Here is a 26,840-nt window from a genome sequence, read left to right as displayed (position 1 = left end):
GAAGTCGATGCAGATTCTCCACTTTCCATTAGCCTTCTTCACCATCACTACGTTGGCCAGCCAATCGAGATACTTGACCTCCCTAATGAAGCCGACGTCGTGCAAATTCTATACTTCATCAGCGATTACTTGCCATCGCTTTGTAGTGAAGTTTCTTTTCTTCTGCTTCACAAGTCAGTGGTGGGGGTCGATGTTCAGCCGATGTGTGATAACTTTTGAATTAATTCTGGGCATGCCTTCTGCCGACTAGGCAAATACATCGACATTATTCCTCAATAGTCGAACAAGTTCCTCTCGGAGGTGGTCATCTAGTAGGGAGCCAATTTGGACCGTCTTTACTTCGTCATGCAGATCATATGCTTCCACCATCAATGTTTCGGTCAACGGATGTGGTCCTCGGTAGGATAAGTGATAGCAATGCCGCGTTGTTTTCTGGTCCCCGCGCACTACCCCTATGCCATACTTGGTTGGAAATTTCATGGCGATGTGGTATGTTGAGACTACGACATGTAGTGCATTGAGGGTCGGCCTATCGAGGATCACGTTGTAAGAAGTGGGGCAACGCACAACGAAGAAGTCTACCATGGCCGTTGCAGTCACGTCGTCTTCTCCAATCAAGAGAGGAAGAGTTATCCTCTCAGTGGGCTAGAGGGACTCTCCCGAAAATACCATCAAGGGAGTGTTAATTGGTGTAAGCCGTTCTCCATCATTGCTGAGCTTTTCAAATGCATCTTCAAATAGCATGTCGGTAGAGCTCCCTGTGTCAATTAGGATCCGCTGTAGCTCAAAGTTGGTCACTTCGGCTGTGATGACCAAGGTGTAGTTGTGCGACGTCTGGACCCCTCGAAGGTCATCGAGTGTGAAGGCGATAGACATGCCACGCCTCCTCCTGTGACCTCGGTCATCGATCTAGCATAGCCGAGCATATCTTTTCCGTTCCGACATGCATTCCCCTCTGGATGAGGTTCCTCCCAATATCACGTGGATGATGCCAACTGGGGGGCCTCGGGGGGGGGGTTGCCAAGCTTCATCCGCTCTTCGTTCCTCTTCGGTTGACTTCTCCTTTCTATCTATGAAACTACTAAGGTAACCACACCTAATTAGATATTCGATGTGGTTGCATAGGTTGAAACAGTTCTCCGTATCGTGGCCGTGGTCGTTGTGGAACTCACAATATTTGTCTCGACTCCTCTTGTTACTTTAAGTCTTCATCTTCTAGGGCCACCTGATGTACTTGTGGTCACAGATTTGCATCAGAATTTCATACCACAAAATATTAAGTGGCGTGAAATTCCGATAGGTCGGCGAAGGGGTGCGAGGTCTATGATTGGCTCATAAATCTTGTCTCTTGTGGTCTTTGTCTGACCTCTCGGACTTTCGATTGTCGCTCTCTCTCCCTTTTCTGTTGGACTTCTCATCCTCATCTCTAAGCTGCGCCTAGGCCTCTTCATCGTTGATATATTTCTGTGCGTGGCTCATTAGCACGCCCAACGTTTGAAAATGATTCTTGGAGATGGAGAAGTTGAACGGGGAAGGGTGGAAGTCCATGTTGTATGGCCGTCACCACAACTGATTGATTTAAGTCTCTGACTTGGAGTGCTTCTTTATTGAACTTCGCCAAGTAGTCTCCAAGGGATTCTGCCTTTCTCTGTTGAACCTGCATGAGGCTAGCCGAGGTTTTCCAATGCTTCTGACTAGCTGTGAACTGTGCCAGGAATTGAGTCTCCAGTTGGGCCCACGGTGCTATAGGCCTCGGCGGCAGGAAGGAGTACCATGCCAAGGCTGGGCCTTGTAGCGTGGTTACAAGGGCTTTGTACATCAGTCCCTCTGACGTGCCATATAGCATCATTTGGGCTTGGAGCGTTGCGATATGGTCGAAGGGGTTGGAGTTCCCGTCGTACTTGTTGAATTGGGGAGCTCGCCATCCGACAGGGGGTACCTCATTTATGATGTCCTGGACGAAGGGTGGCTGCTTGGTGATATGCATAGAGGCATGTAGAGGTTAGTCCACTGTGGGAATTGTGGTGTTATGGGTGGAAGTGAACTCTAACTCTTCCAGACGTTTCTGGAGCTCCTTAATCTCGACATCTCTGTTCTCTAGGGCTGTAGTGTGGACGACTCTCTTTTGGGTCGCGTGGGGTGATCCTTGACCAAACTTTACTCGGCGACGGAGACCACGAAGGGTGGTGTCCTTTTGCCGAGACTTTCTTTGGCGGGGATGTGCACTGACTGATGTGTCTGGCTATGGTAGTCCCGTCCACAGGAACGAGTAGTGGCCTGGGCATTCGAGTCATGTCCCCTTACATCTGACCAGCGTGCTTTGGGGTCCTCGGTTCGAGGATCATCCTTCGCGTGTCGGGGCGTGAGGGGGGATAACCCGATTAGGTGGCAAAGCAGATCCTAATGCTTGCATGGATTCAAAGATCCTATCAACCTTTTCTTGCATGACTCGGAATTGCGCTTGATCTACCGCAACTGAAGATTGCGAGACTTCTTGGTGCAGGGAGTCACGATGTCGATTCTCTTGAGATGACGAATGGCCAACTGATCGTTCAAACTGGTTTTTAGGCATCTTTTCGTTTTCTTAATCGCGCGACGAGGAACGAGATTTTTGGGGAAGGCTTTTTGTGTCGTTCCCACAGACGGCGCAAATCTGATGTTGCTCAATTTGAGGTAGTGCACGAACCGAGGAAGGTGATCAGATAGTCCTTGTTGGCAGGTTGAGGCCGAGCTCCAAGGACGAGGCCGCGCTTCACGATCTACGATCAAGAAAGAAGTCAGAGGCCAGAGGAATTACACTTTGGTAAGTACTCCAATGCTCAAGTCAATAGGAGGTGGTGGATGGCTGGGCCGAGTAATAGGGATGCTGGTCTGGGCTAATTAGCAGTGTGGGTGTTCGAAGTCCAAAAGCGTCCCTTACCTCGAGCATAGAGTACCTTTTTATAGCCGGATAGTCTGTTTCCTGATCGGATTGGGCTTCTGGGGTTGTCGAGATGAGGTTAGCTGCCAAGTATTTGGGATAAAGTCCCATTCTCCGGTGGAGTTGTCTTCCTTATTCGTCTTTGTCCATGGTTGTGCTCATCTACGTGATGTGTGGTTGACGTGGCTGAAAGGAGAAGATGGAGGGCACCATAATAGTGTAGCTCAGCCAATGTATGCCGACGTGGCCGAGCTAGGCCAGCGTGATGGGGGGCCACCATAATAGCATAGCTCGACCGAGGTATAGCAATGTGGCCGAGCTAGCCCGGCATGACCAGTGATAATTGGGCAGCCACATGTGATAACTGGGCGGCCACGTTTCCGATAGGGTCAACTCAGCCATGACCCCAACAGTATTTATAGAAATATAATGCTGGTCAACAAGCATATCCAAGACTCCTAGTTCAAATTTGATGTATACTTTTGTTTCTTCCTAACCAAGTTCTAATTTCCAATAGGACAAAAAGATCAAATATTGTCGACATAAGGGTTCATTTTTTGGGAAAACTAAGCTTGCTTGGTCATGTTTAACTGAAACTAGATTAAGATAAAAGAGGAGTAATTACAATTGTAGCCAGTTCAGACAAAATATCTCAATATTGAATATCCACTTAGAGAATACATATCTATACTACCTATAAAAGAGAAAATATCCCTTCTTTCTGGAATTTTCAATGGACGTTTTCTATCCCTCTTTTCTAAGCATACAATGGACATAAAGAGGGCATGTATATCTTTTACTCTCATTTTAGAAACTGTCCACTTATAACTATTTAGAAAATGTCCATAAATTATAAATAGTTTTGTCCTAGAGATATTGTTATGTGCAGATATAAACATGCATTATTGGTGTTGCTGAAAAGGAAGGAACATGAATATTAATCGGCTTAATCACATTGGATTTTACCAAGTCCATAGCATAGGAGAGGGAACCCCCCCCCATAAAAATGAACAAATAAACAAGGATTAAATTGTTACCAGTGCCTTCTCCACTCCACCATTATCAATCTTCTATCTCATTCCACCACAGAAGAGTTTGATTGATTATATGTGTAGACTTTTAATTATTTCAGTAGTTAATAAAAAAAAATGAAGCTACTTGAGGTTTCAAAGTAAGGCATCCAAACTTACATACAAACAATGGTATATCATGTTGGACGTCGAGGTATGAAGATTAACCAGAGGTCATGCCCCTTTGAACTTTGAACAAGATGCTTCCTTTCCTGCGCCCCCCTATTACGTACGGGCTCTATATGGGCCAGGATCAGGCTCATACCTTCTTTAAAATTGATAACGATCTGACTGCCAAGAGCTTGATTCAAGCCCAAAGATTGACCTAAAGGAAATGTAAAGTGAAGTCCATAGACGGTCCAAACCCAGCCCATTAGGCTAGGTAGTCCAAAAACCAAAATGTATCGTTTGAAACAACTGAAAGCCGCAATCCTTGAAGAAGGATGTTGCGTTGACATTTCAGGAGTCAAAACATTTGTCTCGTGAATTTCTGAGAGTGGGCCTTGGTTGCTGCAATGGGCTGCCAAATGGCATCCATGCATCCACCATTACCCACTTTGGTGATATCCTCCTACGTTAATTTACTTCACTCACATATCCAATGATCAATGATCATCAACATTCAAATGCCTAGCTAGTAGTTACTTTATCTGTTCCCAACATATTGTTTACAGTTTTCTGAAAGAAGAATACAAATACGTTGGACCCACTTGGTAGTGGGTCCCCCTTATATGAACAAAACTGTGTAAATCTATAACTCCATGAATCAATAATTCAATTTTTTCCTCACGTTGCATGTTAGAGATCGATGTTCTACTGAATTTGTATAGATCTGCAACCCTTGGGAACATTTTTGATCTTACCACCCAAAGATAAATACAATTATATACAACTTTGAGCTATGGTTGCAAATCGGGGATTCAAAATAACTCTTAAATTATTATATACAGAGTCCAGTTTCGTCATATATTATTGCACCTCTAAGTCTCTAACACTGTTCCACAAAAAAGCTGACATGCACAAAGCACTCAACTCAACTCTGAGACCCACTAGTCTCCGAATGGGTGCTGCTGCCACCTACAGGATAGGATTTTTCATGTAATCATCCCAAACCATTTGGTGCTCTGCTTCAATATTTCATTGGACCAGTAGAAAAGTATGAAAGGAAATATTAACCCAACAAATTGATCCATAGGGGAATCCATAGATCGTGAGATGGAAGTAATTAAAAGGTTGGGATATTTGGCAATTACAAGTGTTTAGTGGATATAGAAACCATATTAATAATCTATGTACTAGAATGAAGCATATATATATATATATATATTAATCTAAACAAATTAAGAAGAGGACTCCAGAAACGGATTCATTTCTCCACTATACATCTTCAAAATCTTAGGCGTGCCACACCTAAGTGGGGTGCATTACCATGATGATCCCACCCATTGAAATCTCCACGTCATCCCCCCTTGTCCTTCTAAGGGCAATCACCTTAAACCCCATATGCCCCTATGTCATCCATTATAAAAAAATAGTAATAATTTTCATTTACTCAGCTTCTACAGGCTACGGCACTCTCTCATTTTGTATGCATGATATATTAACAATACAAACCTTTTCCGATTACTTCCGGTGAGTTGTGAACGTTTGGAACGAGATGTTTCCTGCAGCCGGGAATTCGTCCATCAGGCTACTTCGGCAACTCAATCCAAGAGGCTCGAGCGCACCTGCAACATATGTCCATACCTCTTGGTCTTGGTCTACACAAGTGGTTGATACAGACACCGCTGCTGGCCGGAAAACCTGGACCACCTCCTTCAACACCTCGCCGATGTTGTGTCGATCGTCGATGAATCCCACACACTCGAAGCTGGCATAGCTGAAGCCGTGTTCAGGTGTGACATGTATCGTCGAATACTTGGCCCCATCAATGCCATTCATCGAGTACCCACATGGGTCAAACGCGAAGTCACACACGAGCGCGCGTGAGTTGATGTTGCCGATACCCGTCAACTCCGTCATCTCCTTCCCAGCCACATCGCCGGAGTTGCCGTCTCCTGGCCGTCGGTAGAATTTACGGGCAAGCACACGATCAAGCTCGGTCATGCATACCTCTATAGTGAACACATTTGAAAATGTTTCCAACTCCATCCGGTGTTCATCACTGGCAGAGTAGACATGCCACGAGTGTACTGGTGATGACATCTTTGTGTTTGCCTTGGAAGGCATAATGGAAGCTTTTCTGTGACACAGATTGCTCGGTAACCTTTGCTCCAAGTACACCACTTCCTCTCTAAAGCTGGTGTGAGGGAAAGGCTGGGCTTCAGGGAATATGAAGTTGCCTCTAGTGTACCTGCACCCACACAGGAGAAGACCCAGCTGACGAGAATGAAATAGCAGCGGAGGGATTGATTTTAAGAGCTGGGTAGTCCCACATGTCTTGATGATTATCTTGGTTGGGTAGACGAACAGGCTCGATTCCGATAACACATAGGCGTCCAAGAATGGGTTTCCGACAGCCGATACAACGTTGCATTGGACAGCGTCGAGGACTTCTTCTATTGCTTTGACGTCGAGTTGTCGGAGGCCGATGCCAATCACCGGCCGGGGGTCGTTGCCAGAGAAATGAAGCTCCAGGCGTTTCTCAAAACCTTCAAACCCAGAGAGCGCCATGAAATGGGTAGTTGATGATAGAGATGTGAGAGGCAGATTATAGATAGCAATAACTTATAAGAAGGGAAGGTAGTAGTGGAAGGGCGGAGGGTGTGAGAGAGAGGAGAGTGATTTTATAGGGCAGAGAATGAGAGAAGAGGGATGGAAAGAGAGATAGGAGAATGAGGGAGGGGAGGGGCATGCGTGTGAGGCAACCAAGACGAATCATTGCAGACATAATGAGTGAGAGGATGATTATTTTGGTGAGATCTTCATTACACAGGAATGGAGAGAATGGAATTTAAGCCCACGCCCACGCGCATTCTAGTAGTGGGAGTCCCAATTTTATTTAATATAGTCACATGTATGAATTTGGATATTACGGATTACTCTCTCTCTCTCTCTCTCTCTCTCTCTCTCTCTCTCTCTTTTCCTTTTGTAATCTTCTCTTCCTTTCGTCTGTCTAGATATCAACTTCATATTTTACCATTAATTAATTCTGTCAATTTTCTGTTAGAGCTAAATCAATTTGAAAATTTGAAACTATTTATTGGATTAAGGAAGGAGAAGTACAGTTTGTAAACTGTGAGATCTGCCATGGACTTTAATTACAGTTGTAGTGTTAATAAAGAATTACTTCTTTATTTGTTTACAAACAAAATAATATCTAGGCCTTGATTTAGAATTAGGGGACATGCTCTTTTCACCAACATGATGATAGGGTTATGCTGATTTGAGGGGAAGAGCTACCCCCAGTCTTGTGTAGCTCAGCCTTTTCTTCCATCAACAGAAAAAAAAAAAAAGAAAAAAAAAACATTATGATAGGGTTTGGGCCTTGGGTTCTGTTGGCCCAACTTCTCTACTTTGTTCTCTCAAATGTTCTTTTATATATAACACTGATAAGAATATAACACCACATTTAATAATTTTATTCATATAGGTAGATTTGATGCTAACTATTTGAATAAATGAAGCAAATTAATTTAGTATTGTTTAATTAGTTAATTTAACTTAATTTATTAATTATGGTAAATCAATTAATTATTAATATTAGTTAATATAATTAAATACTTAAATTATATTAGTTACTCAAATTTTAAAATAAATAATTTTACAATTACAAATAATAAATTTAAAATAATTAATAAAATAAAAAAAAACATTTAACTAAGACATTTTAACAAGTGTGTACTATTAGAGGGGTTGGGAAAATTGGGGGAGGGATGGGAGAAATTGGATGAATTCTTGGAGAGAGAGATTGAGAGAAGAGGAAATGTTTTAAAATATTAATTTTCTTTTCTTTCATGGATTTCAATTGGGATGTTAAAGAGATGTAGATGAAAAGGCCTAATTTGGCCCAAAAATTCTAGGCTTGGTCTTAAGTTTGGTCTTTACGCTTGGTCTGGGCCTAGCCCTACAAATTTTAGTCCAATATTGTAGCCTAGCCCGAGCTCACATTAGACTCACAAATTTCCAATTTAATGTATATAATTTTAGACCTAGCTCCAAATTAATTGGGACAATATATCATGAATCGAAAACTGAACCAACCCAATCGGTTTAGGCCCATTATGTTCAACCCAATCAATTGACTGGGGATGCAGATGGATTGGATCGGATTTGAATTAGGGGTATATCCAAATCCGATCCGACACTATTAATTGTAGATCCAATAGCATATGATAAAACATGGGTCTGAATTCGAATCCGATGGGGAAGTCGGATTTTTGAATATGATCCAATCCAATTTAATTTTTTAAAATTAATGAATAATATATTTATTTTCATCATATATACATGCTTTTTATAAAAAATAAATAATATAACAAATTTACAAAAATGCAATATAAATAATATATTTATAATTCGTGACTAGGTAGAATAGGCTCCGACCCAACAAAAACCGGGACAACATATTAGGAACTTATTCCAAATTGACCCAATTGATTTGGGTCCATCAGGTCCAACCCGAATCATTGATAACCCTAGGGGTTAATAATATAATTACATGTTGATGATTGCTTCCAATGGAACTTTTGTAATTAATAAAAAATTCAAGAAAATATTTAATGGCACTTTTACAATTAGCAAATGCTAGTGAATATCACACATTGGATTTTTTTAGGAGAGTTAAAGAAAAATGGTGGTTCAATAAAGTGAGATTGAGTTTTACACTTTGGGTTTTACATATGCATCTCCCATTGCATTTTTTATGTTGGTATTCTAAGGACTTTTTCCATACACCATTATATATATTAGTCAATTAAAAGTCTAGAAATCTAAGACCACATAGGTACGGGGTGGTTCCTATTTTTAAAACTCAGACCAAAATTATACCCAAATCAGATGCCATGGAACCTAGATACTATCGTACTAGAGTGGTTAATCAGGTTTGTAACTGTGAATGTATTAAAACCTGATTAAATAGTCTGAATTAGCCACTTAGACCATTCACAATGACTAATTAAATGGTTGAACCTAGGTATTTTACTTTACTTTTATTTTTTTTTTCAATTGTCCAGTTCCGTTTGGTTGGAGTGATGATATGGTGATTCAGACATAATCCTGATTCTGGTCAATCTCTAACCTGCTGTATTACTGAAAAATATTGATTGGGTCAATGATCGATCAAGCAGGACAGTTAAGCCATCAACCATTTAACCATTCTTTTAATTTTTTCCGAATAATGACATCATGATTTATCTATTAATGACATCAGACGATTGAAAAATATTGATTTGCGCAATGCAGATTATTGATCAGTCGTTCCTCCTTGTTATTATGATGACTCCCGGAAAAAGTAGTTCAGTCTCTAAATTGGATTTAAAAAGAACGGAAGAATGACTGATCAGTCCAGCTAGAATTCTTTAGCCCCATCATATAGGAGATGAATCCTGACCATGGATTGATAAGAATGCAGTTTATGGGTGGAGTTATTAGTACACTATGGGGGACTGTAATTTCATAATTCTGTATTGGACTGCAGTGTACTTCCCCATGATTGAACCATGCTAAGCTCAGAGGTTCAGCTTTTGTCTTTTTTTTTTGTGGGCAGAAGTTTAGCTTTTAAATCTTATATTTGGTGAAACACCATTTTTCGTTCAACCAGTGTTTAGAGCATTAGTTTGTAAATTGTAATAACATACGTTAATAAAGGATATTATGTGTACCAGTGGGGGCCTTGAATTTGAAGGTTTGCTCTGTAATTAATCTTTGACACCAAAATCAAAACGTCAATTGGAGTGGAATTACACGGTTGTCATCATGAAAGTAAAATGAATTTCAAAATCTTATTGGGACTCACTGTATGATGGATTCCTTATCTTTGATTCTTTCCCAAGTACACATATCTGTAAGACTAGTATTGGGTGTTTTTCACTCTTAAGATTGAATCTGAATTTAAAAAAAAAAAATCAAGTTATCAACGTTTAATTAAACAATTGAAACAACCCTATTTAAACTAAAACGATAATGGCAGAGAATAGAGAGAGAATGGAATTAGGAATGTAATGATGTGAAATTGTGAGTTAGAAATAAGCCTTGCAGTTTTTAGGAGACGAAGGAAATGATTTGGTATAAGTGTGATGAATGTGATATCATGTGGCTAGCAGCTGGTGGCAGCCCATCATGGCCACATCTGAGTGACCAGTCACCCCTCGGGAGCCTCACGCGCACGCATGCACCCGCGCGCATCACCATTCACTTAACACAAACACATCCTCACCAACTCACTCTCTCCGCATACACTAGCAGTTTGCAAACTACACAAACAAATTAACAAACACCTATCATGCCTATCCAATATAACTGTAGAAAGAGAGAGAGACCCCTCTTGGGTCTTGGCAATGTATATAGGCCCACCACTTTGAAAACAAAATCCAGATTAAAAGAGTATCAAATCATAATTAAAAGCCTCAAAATCCTCCACTTTTACTACGTGAAAAGAAGAGAACAAAATCCCAACCTTCCCATTAACCATTCACAACAATACACATCTCCCGACCAAATAACTTGACTATGGGATTGTATAGAAATAAGAAAACCCACTCATCAGAGTCACACTTGAGGCTGAGGGTTTGCTCTTGCTGTGCCACCCCGACACCGACAGACACTGTGCGGTGGATAGGTCCTACTACATTCCTACTAGCCACTTTGACTACAGGCAGGCATCATCCAGCTTGTGTTGTGCCCTAAAACTTTTGACCCATGAGGCCTTGATGTGGACCCACTTTGTAGTTTGTACCCCTCATTGGAGGACACTTCCCCATCGCCGCCCGCCATGAGACTTCACCATTCACCATTGTACACCTGCACAGCTGCACTGCAACCAAGATACTACTGTTACCCATTTTGTTAACAGTTTTACACTGTTGCACGTACTACTGAACTCTTGTTAGGCGCACAAGATGCTATGGGCATGGCATGGGGACGTGGATTCCAATTGAACGGTCACGCGTGAACGGGCTCGGGTACGTATGTACACTTTTTTCGTACACTCAAATGGACGTATATGTCTACTACCGTCTTCACCTCTAACTGATTCAAATGAGAAATCGACAAATCTTATATCTTTTGCTTTTGGAATTTGGATTTTGTTTTTCTAGGGAACCTTTTTTTCTTAAGTGCCCCCACAGGCCACAGCACATGAATGATATTTAGCTTGAGCTAATAAGCTTCACGAAGGTGATGTTTCTCTCTCCAGTGAAATCTCTTCTCTGGGTTACTTCCCACACAAACATCATTCTGTTTGGGTGACAATATTCCCACCACTACAACTCAACAGCTCCTAGCCAACGCATCTCATCCCATCTCTTCCATCATGTCTTCACACATGACCATACGAGTTCGGTTTTAGTACAGGCACCCTTAGTCAGGGCACTGTTGGTGCATCCGGAGGGCATCGTGTGAAGGGCTGAAGCATGCGAGGATGCTTTACCCTGTTAATGAGTTTCGCCGTAAGTTTAAGTTAAGCAAAACGAGTGTTTTGTTCCTCTACTCTCTTCTATTGTCGCAGACGAGATATCTCTCCTCCTCTCTCTCCCCATCTGCCCGGCGGCGACTTAACAACCATCACCACCGCGGTGACCAATGTGGTGATGAGAATCAACTTGAGGCATATCAAAAGAATCAAAGCTGTTCATATACTTATTTGGCATTATTAGGATGATGTGGGGCTCAGTCTAATAATTTCTTTGTTTGGATTTATTTTTGTAGTTGTTTGGGAGCAGGTTTAATCTAATTTTGTTTATCTTGTAAGTGGCTTGTGGGGCTGGCTAACTTGGAGGCAAGTTTCTTTTTTTTGGAATCTTCTTTGTTTTTTAAGCTTGTGAGGCTCCTTTGGAGAACAGTTTTGGACAATGAACAAAGAAAACCTGTCTACAGATTTTGGTGTAATTGCTAAGTTTAAGGTGTGATTGCCTAGGGTTAACTTATTTCATCTTCTCTTCTCTTAACCTGATATTTGATTCCGTTCTGCACACCTACAACCTGAATTTAGTTACAAGAATAGTGCCAAATCACAAAAATCATGCATTAACAGGATTTTATGTAGCAGTTCTCCTGGACCCTATCAATTACAAGGATCTAAGATGATCCTTTCATGGTTGTTTTACAGAAGTAGTTCAAAGTGTTGTGAAACATTAAAGGATAACTGACTATATTTTATACGGAGGAGCTTGGTAAAAGTACAAGTTAAAGCGTTAATTATTTATTGGGTTATGTAATCATTTTCCTATTTAATCATTTTTTGATTGGTAACTTTTAATCATGGAGTGTATGGCCACAAAACTAGGGTACTTAACTGGTCATGCACTTACTAATACAGGTGCTTTTGGCACAGATAGCAAAAGATATTTTTCACAAATAGTCTAAATAACCCCAAATCTGTTCTGTGATTAATTCTTTAATGACACTCAAATTGTAGAAAATTAGTGGTAATTCTTATTTATCTATTTTACACATATATATTTACTTTTATTTCTCCCCATATCTGGGGTATAAAGTAGGGCTTTTGGACAAACTGTGAAAAATTAATCTCATAGATCAGAAAGACAAGGATTTTTTTTTTTTGAACTTTGATCAAGAGCTTTAATGACGGAAAAATCATCAGAACAAACCTTCTGAAAATATGAGGACGATATTTTTGCGTGCTATGAAATTCAAATTAAATGAATGGTAAACATGAGTCCATGACTGCTTAAGATATTTTGTTTAATACAATCTAACAAACTTTATTTAAATTTATATTCCAAAGCTCAAAATTAATGCATTAAATTGAGATGACTTTGAGGGGCTTCACCAGGTAAATCACAAAGGGTTCATACATGCTGCTTTAGTATGGTGCTTAGAACAGATTTTTTTTTTTTTTTTTATAGGTTTAGGCCTTGGTTAGAAGGTTTTAACTCTCTTCCTGCAGCTGTTTGTGAAGGTTGATGATGTTAAAATCCCTCTTTTCATGCAAATTGCTGATGTTAAAATCCTACAAAGAATTTTAAAAACTACTTATGTTAAATTACAAAACGAGAAAAACTAAGGTAAGTGGAATAAATCCCTCTTTTCATGGAGAAAGAAGAGATGCAAAGAGGACAATACCTGAGGTTGATCCCACAGCTGGTGATGCTTGTTTGTCACCAACGGTGATGCTTGTTAAGTTGCCGCCGGATGGATGGCTGCCATCCAAAACGATGAGGGTTAGTTTTCATGGAAGAAGAAGATATGCAAAGAAGGCAATACCTGATGTTGATCCCATCGCTGATGATGGTTGTTTGTTTCCGGCGGTGATGGTTGTGAAGTCACCGTTGGGTGGATGGCTGCCATCCAAAATGATTAGAGTTAGTTTTCATGGAAGAAGAAGAGATGCAAAGAAAACAATGCCACTGGCGGTGATGATTGTTAAGTCGCCACCGGCCGAATGGGGAGAAAGAGAGGGAGGAGAGATATCTCGTCTGTGACAGGAGAGGAAAGGAGCAAAATGCTCATTTTGCTTACTTAAACTAATGGTGAGTCTTACTAACCATGCATCTCATTCGTCCCTGCATCTAAGCCATATCAGGTGTCAATTCTTACTATTATATGATAAATACCTATTCAGAATCTCGTCTAACAGCTTAGTCTCTTCACTAAATTGATATTGGTATTCAATCATCATCACTTACTAGCTTAACCTGTAATACGTAATGTTTGAAAACCAATCCAAAGGCCAAATCAGTTTTGCCTCCAAGTTTTGAGTCATCATTTCGATCATTCAAGTGGAATCAACCAGTCCATTAGCAATAAATAATGTATAATTATATTTTATATTTAATATATATTATTTTATATTTTTAATTCAGATTTTATTTTTTTATTTATAAAAAATATTAAAAATTATGATTTGAGGCAAAAAAAGATTTTTTTTTTCTGAAAAAATAGCAGTGCAAGGTGCATATCTAAAATAAAATAAAAGATCACCCCAGTTGGATATTAAAACACAAAATTATGGTCTTAAAAAATTTGCATACATATTTAATGAGCAACCCATAGTGTGGCCAGTGGATCGGATAGATCAACAGTCCAACCAACTGGGTCAAACAATTTATGACCTGATCAATGATTTCTTTTAAGAAATTTCAGGGTTTACTAAAATAGAACCCATAAACATAAACATGACTGGATGACAATTCAAACAGTTCAACTGGCCGAATCAATAGCGGGTTGAAAACACTGGGAGGCTAGTTTAGATATAAAACTGGCCAGGTTCGGTCATCTTTGTATAATATAGGTAAAGTGACGCACACATCCACTTGGAAATTGAAACTCACAAGGCAGCAAAATTGAGTCAAGCAAGATGGGCTACTGATACAACAACTCACAGCGAGTGTGTAAATGTCGGTAGAATGACACCAGCAGTAAGAGTGAAAGTGTAAGGGCACAAAAAGCACAATGAGAATTTCAAGAAATTTGATTGAGCCCTCCCTCCCCTTTCTTTTCGCTCCCTTTTGGAAGGAGGATTGAAACTGTCAGGGGAACGAGGCCATCATGTCCCCTCTGCTCCAAACCCTCTGTCCTCCTATAAGTGACTTTCCACAACCCTGACTCATTTCTCATTGAGTCAGACAACCTAAAAAAATGGTCCACCTTCCACCACTTTGCTTTCCCAATGAAGTAACTGAGAATAAAGAGTGATTAGGATTAGGTTGTTTTTGTACCGAATTAAAATCTAATACCTCTGTTGGAAGTAAAATCCATTCTGCAGCTGGAGAGGCTTCAATTCAATTCCATCTACTTTTTACAGGAATAAAATCCATTTTGCACTTTTTATCTCATGCAAAATCTGTACTCTTTTAGTCTCATTTGTACTTGTTAACAGTACGAATGTTTTTGCATCTAAGAAAATTGATATAAAATTTGCACACACTTTCCCCCTAAATTAATTCTATTATATAATATAAAAAAGATACCATGTCCAAAAAATCAACTGATCAACAAACTGGAATCATAAACGTAGTAATTAATAAAGTGTTATTGATCAAAATTCACGGATGGATTTTGATTGGTCAAAACTTTTTCTATACCATATATTTTTCGCATCATAGATTTTCTCTATATAAAATGATCCAATACCACATTAATTTGCTTTGAGTTTTACTCCTCTCAAACAAATAATCTTTTTTTTTTCCACAGACCCACTTCCATTATCGTTCTTATAAAGTGGGAACGACATCATTTTATTTCCTATTTTACTTCTAACAAAAAATAAAACAATTAAAGTCAAACATGAAGCAAAAAATAAACCAAGATTTATCCAACAAACAGAACCTAAGCAAAAGTGAACCAAACTTTGCACTCGCACCCATTCATGTAGGCATGGATTTGTAATTAATGCAAATGAAATGGCACTGCAAACAAGACTAATCGTCTCAAGCTGAACCCTGCCCAAGTTGTATCCAGTAATGCGTGAGATCAAAGCAATTTCCCATGCTAGGCCAAACCAAAGATAGATTTATTTCATAAAAGTCATCTCTAATTCTTCAGCACCAGAAATAAAATTCATCACCTAATCCACTCTCCCACTCCCACCCTTTTAATCATAATATAACCACCCATGAGGCCATTACCATTAGTGGGTACGTGGTTAAAACTTAAAATTCGTCACCTATAAAATTTCAGCTTTCATTTACCAGAAAGGACAATTGTATTGCTTCGACCATGAAAATCCAGAAAGGTATATAGCAGAAAGAAAAAACAAGTACGAGTACAAAAAAAGTTAATTGTTCTCCCATGATGGAGGATGGGAATTTTAACTATCTTACTATGGCTTTTGAAATAATTTTTCTTTTCCTATTGCCGTATGTTGCTCCACTCAGCAAATCAATCAGCACTATCGTGCTAGAGATTCTCTCAGTGCAAGCCAGAAAATGGCATTATTTAAAATATCATTACTATCCACGAAATTTTGGTTTTGCCTCTGCCACGTCATTCTATCCAATTAGGTTTCAAGTTTCGACATCAACTTGGTTGATAATCAAGATTAGACCTGTTCACGGGCCAGACTTTAGGCCCAATTTTGCACTGTCTTGGGCCTGGGCTTCAGGCTGGGACCATTAAAATTTTGACTAAAATCAAATTCGAGCCTAACCCATAAATAGGTCTAATCAAGATGACCAAAAAAAACATAAAACCCCACCAAAATCTGGTCCAATTCTGTAATGGGGAAGAGGGGTTGTTGATTCAGATTAGTTTTCTTGACTAACGTGAGTCTTGCTGATTTTGTTTTATGAGAATCTCCCTATTTTAGCTTCTTTTTTGAACTCCTAGAGGCCCTTTCATAACAGCTTAGAGGGTACAGATTCTTTAATGTTATGTTCACACCGTTCGAATAGCCTATTGCAATCTTACATTGGGAATATTTCCAATGTAAGACTGTTAAAGTTGTTCGTATGAACATTGCACTGAACAAAGCTGAACTCTAGCAAATGAAATTGGTTTAATTGCTATATACCCTTAAATTTTCTATTATTTTTAGCTCAAAATCTTCTACTAATTACAGAGTCACCCCCTATAGTTTCATGTACTTATTAAAACCTATTATTTGCAGTTTGCACATTACTTAGGCAACCCCCTATAGTTTCCTCCACACAGAATGGTCTTCACAACACTTGCAACCCTGCATTGAGAGTATATTCACATGAATGCAAACATACAAATATAGGAAATATTCTCAATGTATGGCTGCAATGTACTGCAAGGCAGATGTGAGGAGGAAATCCAATGGAGATCAGCTGATCAGGGGATACTGAACCTACCCTACCCCATCACCTCATATGCCTAACCCGACCCACTGGCCTCCCTACTTCTGACAGTGCCAACTGGCTAAATGGGTAAGGTTTCCGCTGGCTGGTTGTAGTGGATATTTGATATCAAATCTCACTTTTTGAGCTATTATGTTTGAAATTGAGGATCACGAAAGTCTTCACATCATAAAAACCTTAAGAAAGATGTAAATGAATGCAGTAGGGTATTGAACACCTCTGTGATAAGGCAACTGGCTTTGGGTCTGTTTGGTTTGTAGTTGAAATTGGAATCAGATTAGTCTATTTGGTTCAGAAAAGAGAGAATGAAAATTGGAATTAGCAGAAATGAGATTTCATTCCCAAAGAAGGGGTAAGGAATGGAATTTCGATTCTACCCAACCAAAAGGTGAAATCAGAATAGCCCATTTCAATTCCAATTCTGGACCCTTATTCCTGCGAACCAAGACCTTAGGGTCCGTTTGGTTCATAATCGGACTTGGAATCGGAATGGCCCATTCCCATAATCTGTTTGGTTCAGACAGGAATGGGAATGGAAATTAAAATCAGCAGGAATGGAATTTCATTCCCAAAGTAGGGGCAGGGAATGACCATTCCCTCAAACGGGAGAATGCCATTCCAGCAGGAATGGGAATGAGATCCTGATTCTGATTCCAAACCCCTATTCCTGCGAACCAAACGGGGCCTTAATATTTACACATTAGTGAAATAAGTCTCAAATTTTATCAACAAAACATTCCTTGGCATGGAATCTTGCAAGAGGAGGGTTTTGATGAGAACTTAGCTATATTGGGGGATATTATCACATTTTAATCTAGGAAACCCATTTGAGAATTGAGAGGTTTATGGGCAGCCTTTGTTTGAGTACTGTAGAGGACCCTAGGATTTTTAGCGGGGAAGGACCTAACAACTATGAAGTATGAATGTGAAGTGGAGTGGAGTGGGAATGTGTGTGAGACAACCAAAGTTTTATATCTGAGACTTCATTTGTGAACATTTGACACGGGGCTAGTTTTGGGGACCAAGTGTACAGTGTACATGCGTGGTCAATTTGCACTTTCCACAATGTTCTTGTTAAACGAGGATTCTTGCTCGTCATCCAATCTTAAGAAACAAGTAAAATAAAGCTTGGCTTGGTAGAGGCCAGGTATACCCTGTGCAGTACTCGATGAGGAGAGTGAAGAGACATCGGGGGATCAGTTTCTTGCTTTCTTTGGAGGTTGAAACTGATCCCTCTCCTTGCCTCTTCTCTCTTCCCCCCTCTTTCAACCACGAATGCATTCTCTCTCTACAGAGACGGAGAGTGAATGGGCGACTGGGCGTGAGTGAGGTATACTTTTCTTGATTAAAAGAGATCATACTCTTATATCTCTCCATCGCTCTTTCTTTAATCCCAGTTGGCCACTTCCTTTCATTTCTTTAATTTACATGTTACTGGCAAGAACCCTCGTATTTCTGTGCTCAGTCCCCATCTACCAACAGATGGATGGAACCTCTGATTCTAATAGTGGGGTGATTAACCTAAGAATTAATCCCCATCTAACACTTGTAAGTTGTATTCTGGCCCCATCTCTCTCTGATTCTTTTAACACTTCAAAATTGAAGCTAAGTTTGTATTGGCGAAAGAATTTTAGAGCTGCATTCAGGCAAGTGTTATTTAACACGGATTGTAATTAAATTATGAACTTATTTCATCAACATTACCCATCGGACTTCAACCTTACATTAGTATTTTAGATTAATAATAAACGATGCAAACATGTACTACAACACAAACCTACTGACTGGCATTCAAAAAAAAATAAAAAGAACTAAATATAAAATACAGTGTAAATATAAATATATGCAGTGCAAATACATATAAAATAATACAAAGTACAAGATTTTGCACTCTACAAATTTGCATTTATATTCCTTCCAAAGTAAGTCTAAAGGATTAATGCTCGACAATAATCTTGCTCAAATCTTGTCTAGGGTTTGAAAAAAAATGATTTGTGGGTGTTTGCTTGGAAAAAAGTTGATTTGTAAAATTTATTGTTTTTTTCAAGAATCAGTGATTTTGAAGAGTTTGGAGAATCACTAATTTTTAAGATGTTTTTGGTACAATAACATTAATGGAACTTTTTTTTTTCAAAAATAGGAGGTAGAGACCGAATTCACATAATAAGTCCGGTGTAGCTGGTTGACTTCATGGAGTCCGGATCACCTGTCCACGAGAACTCTGCCCATGCCTACCCACAATACACTACCCCCGTGAATTGGGAACATCTCCCCTGCATAATACTATGCAGGGAATGATATATTCTCCATGTGTGACTCTGATAAACGTGGGCAGAATTCTCTTGGGCAGGAGATCCGAACTCGACTTCATGTGCACCTAGCTGTGTCCACAACCCTCACTACCTTCTAATATTACCATCATCTGCTCTGCTCTTATCTCGGATCTCCTACCCACACACCTACCCAAAAGACATTACAGCTGTACATTAAGAACATCTTCTCTATTTACATGTCATTATTCATGGGGAGGTGCGGTAGGAAATTCGGATTCACTATACTCGTGGCTGTTTTCATGTTTAATTTTATTCATGAATAAATCTGTTCATGAATTTAGTTCGAGCTTAGCTTTTATCAAAAATTTGAATCAACCTTGGCTGAAGCTTGAGCCCGAGATAGTGTCAAATTAACCAGTGTTCTATATGCTATCATGATTCTAAAATCAACAAAATGGCTTATAGCTTTTTCAACCAAAATATATGGTTCACTTGTGTAAGCGTGACATGACAATACATGGCGTGTATTGCACATCAATATGGCTTTGGGGGTAATGGTTCTATTTGGTTATAACCAATGAAAAGTAGATAATGAAAGTACATATACACATGAAGCTGATATGCGGCCAGTATCGGCCCTTTTTTTTTATTTTGATTTCAGAGGTGCCGATTTAAGTCCCGGCTACCCTCTGAACCAGGTCCTCACCCAATACAATATGTATCGGCCAATGCGGGCTGATACCTAATGATATTTTTAACCTTAAATCAATGCTCACACCAGTGATTACTTGTCAAATCAGCCAGTAGCACAATAAGAACATTACAATTACCAACCACCGAATCCCTCTGAGCAGCAATATCATCCCATATGGCAAACAAACTAGAACCCATCCTGATCGATATATGGTGCCAACAATGCCGAGGCAAACATACCAGCAGGGAACTTTGAAGCTGGAGGATACAACAACTTGGATCTGAAGCAAAGCTTGGAATTTCTCTACTCCCTTTTTCTTTACAAGCCAGGTGCTCCTCACTTTTCTCATTTATATTTATTCTCACATTTATTCCTTATTACTCTACACAGTTATAACACACACACACCACCATCCAGCATGATCATTCTTTCTTTCGTGGAATATTAGAGGAGCCAACAGACCATCCAAACTTCAGCACCTCCATAGCACAATTAAACAAAAGAAACAGACATTTGTTTTCTCTGTGAAACCAAAATGAACATTGTGAGTGCTACATCCTTTGTACAAAAACTAAGATACCCTCCATGTAGTACAACTAGCAATAGGACAACCAGGACTCCTCTGCAGCTGGACCAACAACATAAGAAAATTTAATCATCATCCAAACCGATAATCTCCTACACACCCAACCCTAGATTCTAATCCTATTTTATCGACATCACCAAAAACATTAGAGGAAACACAGATGGAGTCAACTAGCGGACATCCTACAACATTCTTCCCTCCTTTGGATCTTAATTGGAGATATCAATGGCCTTCTCACAGCAGAGGATAAAAAAAAATTATAAAAATCAAACACCCAAATCATCGGAACACCTGAAAAACTTTCCCCAAATTAAATTTCAACCTGTGTAGTATTGACTTCACAGGGCCACCGTACACATGGACCAATGGGTAGCAAGGAAAGGCCAATGTGTTAGAAAGACTAGATCGAGCCTTCGCAACACATTCCTGGCTTGATCTGTACCCAAACTCACTTATACAACATTTTCCTAGTATAGCTTCGAGTCATGCTCCAATAAAACTAATTGCTGAACCTGAGGCACTCCCATTTCCATTTTCTACCATTTTGGGCAGATCATCAAGACTATCACAACATCATCAGTTCATCATGGCAACAACCCATTTCAGATCCCCGCACTTTCAAATAGCCACAAAACTCAAAGAATGTAAAAAAACTCTATCGGTTTGGAATTACCATACCTTTGGAAAAATCCAAGATCACCTCAGTAAGCTCAAGGAGGAAATTTCAGACCTTCAAATGGGAAACAACAATCCCCAAAATATTAGAACACTTAAATCTCAATTACTGTACTAGCTAAGTAAAGAAGAGGAGATCTGGAGAACTTTGGCTCCAAGCAGGTGATAAAAACACAAAAATACTTTCATAGGACAGCAAATCAGAAAGCCATCAAAAGCAATTTCTAGTGGTTGAAGCTCCCATCAAGGAAAGGACATGTAATAGAGAGAACAAATAGCCCGATTCTTCATTAAATCAACGCAAGATGTTGAAGGATTCGAAGAAAATTTGAACACTAGTCTCCTCTCTCTGATTCCTAGTCCCACCCTCACAAATCAATACATGGATAGCCTCTTACAGCCACCGAACCTATGAAGAGGTATCTCTGGTCGTCAAGCAAATGCACCCTCACAAAGCTCCAGTCTGGATGTGTATACAACCTTCTTCTATCAACACTTCTGGGACATTGCGGGTCATGACATATACCAAATGGTACTTCGCTTCTTCCATTCTTAACACCTCCCCAAGGAAGTCAACAATACAAACTTAATTTTTATCCCGAAGAATCATGACCCTATGGACACCTCACATTTAGTCTTTGTAATGTCCTCTATTACATTATCTCTAAATGGATGGTGTCTAGGATGCAGCCAGTTCTAGAAGACATTATCTCCCTGTTCCAATATGGTTTTATCAAAAATAGACAAATAACAGACAAAATCATTCTAACCAAGGGAATATTGCATTTCATGCACAAGCAAAAGAAGGGGAAAGGTATTACTGCACTTAAACTAGACATGTCAAAATTTTTCGACAGAATGGGTTGAAATTTTATCAATGAAACACTTCGCAAAATGGGTTTTCTGAAAAAATGGACTCAACTCATCCAACAATGCATCACCACCCCGACTTTCTCTATTAAGTTAGGAGGCAAATGCTATGGACATTTTAAACTGCGAAGGGGTTTAACACAAGGTGATCATCTTTCTCCTTACCTATTTATTATTGGAATGGAAATACTAACACAACTGCTAGTGTGTGCTGAAAATGAAGGTCTCATAGAGGGTGCAAAGATATGCAGAAATGGCATTAGTATGACTCATTTGCTATTTACAGATGACTGTATCATTTTCTGCAAGGCATACATGTTACAAATCAAGACTTTAAGCCAAATTCTCTCCACATAACATTTGGTATCACTCATTTCGTAAGGGTTGTATATTACTATACATTGTTTGGAGAGCCAGAAATGAAATTATTTTTGAACATTCCAACATCACTCCAAGGGATGTCATCTTCAGAATGTGGAAGTACCAACCCAACCAAGATCATAGCATGGAAATCACAAGGAGTACAACAAGCATGTCAAGGGAAGAACTTCTCACACTACAAATTGATGGATCATATGATTTAATTTCAGGTCATGCAGGATGAGCTTTCTGTTGACCAATGTATCGTACACGACTCCACCGGAGGATAAACCCATAACATTCCTAATTATCTTTGTACTTATCCTCTACTTATCTCCACTTAATTACTGTATTTATCTCTTGTTATCCTTATCCTCTGTATCAACTCTGTATATATATTGGTGAAACCTCACTCAATAAAATCCATTGAATCCAAACCAAAACTCTGAGTTCTATATGGTATCAGAACCCCACGTGACCAAGGTCTCCAATATTCAATATGTCTTCAACCTCCAACACCGCTACCTCTTCACCAAATTCCTCCCTCTCTACAACTCTTTCACCATTCGTTATCAACTTTTCACAACTCATCACAGTGAAATTAATCCGTCCCAACTATCACTTGTGGAAATTCCAAGTGGAATGTGCTTTCATCAGTCATGACCTCCTTGGCTATGTAGACGGCACCTCACCTTGCCCAGCAAGTAGCTCTCCCTCTCTTCCAACAACTGAACAAACTGAGTGGATCAAACAAGACCAAGTCCTCCTCAGTTGGCTCTTAGCCACTCTCTCCGAGTCAGTACTCTCCTATGTTGTTGGATGCACCACTTGCCGCAAAGTCTGGATGACTCTCGAAAGTATTTTTACCGCGAAGTCCACTGCTTGTGCAGTCCACATTCGTGATGATCTTGCCGCATTACGTAAAGGAGACTCCTCAATAACTGATTATCTGCAAACTCTAAAGAATTACAATGATCAACTCTCTACTCTTGGGGAACCATTATCCACTTCGTAACTGATTCATCATGCACTGAAAGGTCTACCCTCGGATTATGATGCTCTCATGGCAGCACTTTCTACGAGATCCACTGATGTCGCATTTGAAGACTTCAAGGTATGCTACTACAAAATGAAACACGACTCCATTGTAGCACTCTTGACCCTCTTCGATCAGTGAACACTGCTTCCACTCATCTTGGTTGCCGTCACAATGTCAAAGCATCAACCAATTTGAGTGATCGTGAGCCTTGCACACCCTCTAGTAACAATCGTTCCCAAAAGATAACAAGGGACCATGCTTAGTCTGTGGTGGCAAGCTTCATGCTACCAAAGACTGCAGAAAGCTCAAAGCGACGATTGAATACTTGAAAAATCAGAAATAGACTTATACAACAACCGGTCCAGCGCTAGTTGAAGATACTTGGCTTCTTGACTCCGGTGCCACTGACCATTTAACCCATGATGTAGCTCGTCTGCAACTTCATGGCATATACAAAGGGAATGATAAAATCTCTATAGGTGGTGGCTCGGGTTTGGATATTCATCACATTGGTTCTTCTCATTTAATATCCTCATCTGATAAATCACTTATTCTTAAGGACATTCTACATGTGTCTAATATTCGTCGTCATTTACTTTCTATCTCCAAATTTACACGAGATAATCAGTGCTATTTTGAGTTTCATCCGGCATTTTTCTTGATAAAGGATTCTTAGACGGGATAGGTTCTTCCTTGCAGCCAGAATAGAAATGGTCTCTATTATCTTTCTCCAAAGCTGCCTCACTCAGCCTATCTTGGAGAGAGAGCTACCGTAGATATATGGCATCAGAGATTCGGCCATCCATCGTCCTCTCTAGTCTCCAAAATTCTTCAGCAACATGATCTTCCTATTACTGGTGCTTGCCTATAATCTTTCTGTCGCTCATGTGCTTATGGCAAGAGTCATTGTCACCCATTTCACTCTCATTCTACCACTGCCTCCACTCCTCTAGAGTCAATTGCTTCTGATTTATGGGGACCAGCTCCTGTTAATTCTGTTAATAGCTTTAAATATTATATAGCTTTTACTGATGTATTCTCCAAATACACCTGGATTTATCCCGTGAATAATATGGTTGAATCTCTTTCAATTCAAAACAATGGTTGAAAGGCAATTGGGAGTCTCCATCAAACGCTTCCAATCCGACGGTGGTGGCAAATTCCAAAAACTCTCTTCCTACTTTGCTTCTCTTGGAATCTTACATTAGATCTCTTGTCCTCACACTCCGGCTCAGAATGGGGTGGCTGAAAGACGTCATAGGCATATTGTCGAGCATGGCTTATCACTTCTCGCTCATGCCTCTATCCCAACCAAATATTGGTGGGAGGCCTTTAATACGGTGGTTTACATCATGAACAAAACACCCGCACGGGTGCTGAATTTTCACACTCCCCTGGAAGTTCTCTTTCACAAAATTCCTGATTACAAAAAGACTACGAGTTTTTGGGTGAGTGTTTTCCACACACCAGAGTGTACAACTCCAACAAGTTGGAGCCCAGATCTCTCTCATGCGTCTTCCTTGGCTATAGCGATTCCCACAAGGGCTATATTTGTCTTCATATACCAAGTAAGCGTTGTTTTATTTCATGGGATGTTTTGTTCAATAATTGTTCATTTCCCTTTGCTAACCTTCCTGCAGAACCGACATCACACCATGCTCTGTCCAACAACCTATTGGACCATCACCTCTTCTTTCAACAGTCCCCTTCTCTTCCTTGCCACCTCTCACTGTCCAGTTGCCTCCTCCTGTCCACGTCACTAGCAATCAGCCACCCCCATCTCCCACTCCATTTCCTATCATACCACCTTCCACTGTACCTTGGGCTTCGCCCTCAAATGTTTCAACACACCCAATGATCACCAGATCCAAATCTGGGATTAGCAAACCCAGTCTCAAACGTCTGGAATCTAGAACCCAACATCAGGCCCATAATTCCTCCAAACATCCAATCTTCACCTCTAGTCCAGAATCCACCTGTTTTACTGAAGCTAACAAGCATCCTCAGTGGCACAATGCAATGGTTGAAGAGTTCCATGCTCTTGTTCGCAATGGCACTTGGGAGTTGTGACCTAGATCTGAAGCCCACAACATCTTGGGTTGTAAGTGGGTCTTCCGTGTGAAATGTTGATCTGATGGTTTTATCGACTGCTACAAAACGAGGCTCGTTGCTAAGGGCTTTCATCAGCATGAAGGGATAGGTTTTCATGAAACATTCAGCCCAGTGGTCAAGCCCACAACCATTCGCATGATTCTCTCCCTTGCGGTGTCTCGAAGCTGGGACATTAGGCAATTTGCCTTCTTAAACGATCATTGTATGGATTCAAACAGGCGCCTAATACGTGGATTTTTCTCCTTGTTTACGGGCTCTTCTACTGCCTTGGCATCTCGATTATTCAGAAACTCCAAACTCAGTTTGCCATCAAATTGCTTGGTCCACTTAGCTATTTCCTTGGCATGGAAGCTGTACGTACCAAATCTGGGCTGCTCCTTAGCCAAAGAAAATACATCATCGACCTCATTCAGCGCACTAAACTCGATGGTATCAAACCTGTTGCAACTCCTATCTCATCCTTGTTACACACTAATTGCTCTCCTTTTGCTGATGTCACCCTATACAGACAAGTTGTGGGGGCCCTTCAACACTCTTGAGCTTTACCTGACCTGACATTGCTTACTCAGTTAGTCGGGTCTGTCAATCCATGCATAAACCTACAATTAATGACTGGGCCACCGTGAAGAGAATTCTGAGGTACTTAAAACACACTGTTGACTTCGGGTTAGTCATCCTACCTTCTTCAATCTCATTGATTGCCGTCGCTGATGCGGATTAGGCAGGCTGCAAACTAGATCGATGTTCCCAAATAGGTTATTGTATTTACATGGCCCCAACCTAATCTCATGGGCCTCGAAAAAGCAGGCCACCATGACCCGCTCAAGCACTGAAGCTGAGTACCGAAGTGTTGCCTCTACTACAGCTTAACTACTCTTATGGCTGAAGTCTCTCTTCTCTGAAATTGGCTTGCCTCATGAGACCATGACAATTCGATGTGATAATGCAGGGGCTACTTACCTGGCCGCCAATCAGGTCTTCCATTCACGCATGAAACATATTGAAATCGACGTGTGCTTCGTTCGTCATCACGTTGCTGCCAAACACTTGCAAATACTACACATCACAAGCAAAGACCAAATTGCTGATTTGCTCACCAAACCAATTGGTATGCCCCATTTCTCTTTCCTTCGTGACAAGCTTCACGTTGTTACACCTTCCATGAGCTTGAGGGGGGTGTTGACCAACGTATCGTACACGACTCCACTAGAGGATAAACCCATACCATTCCTAATTATCTTTGTATTTATCCTCTACTTATCTCCACTTAATTACTGTATTTATTTCCTGTTATCCCATC

General features: G+C 40.2%; 1 pseudogene across 1 annotated transcript; it reads right to left on the bottom strand.

Annotated features, from left to right (window-relative positions):
- Window positions 1-5,332: 5,332 nt before the first annotated feature.
- On the bottom strand, window positions 5,333-6,856 carry LOC148879411 (S-adenosylmethionine decarboxylase proenzyme 4 pseudogene; annotated as a pseudogene). The gene has a single exon (XR_016105587.1). The product of XR_016105587.1 is annotated as an S-adenosylmethionine decarboxylase proenzyme 4 pseudogene (transcript).
- Window positions 6,857-26,840: the final 19,984 nt, after the last annotated feature.

The sequence above is a fragment of the Nelumbo lutea genome, chromosome 1, assembly GCF_056320005.1.
Source record: "Nelumbo lutea isolate HS-2025 chromosome 1, American lotus-T2T, whole genome shotgun sequence".
NCBI lineage: Eukaryota > Viridiplantae > Streptophyta > Magnoliopsida > Proteales > Nelumbonaceae > Nelumbo > Nelumbo lutea.
This window is presented reverse-complemented; position numbering and strand designations above follow the sequence as displayed.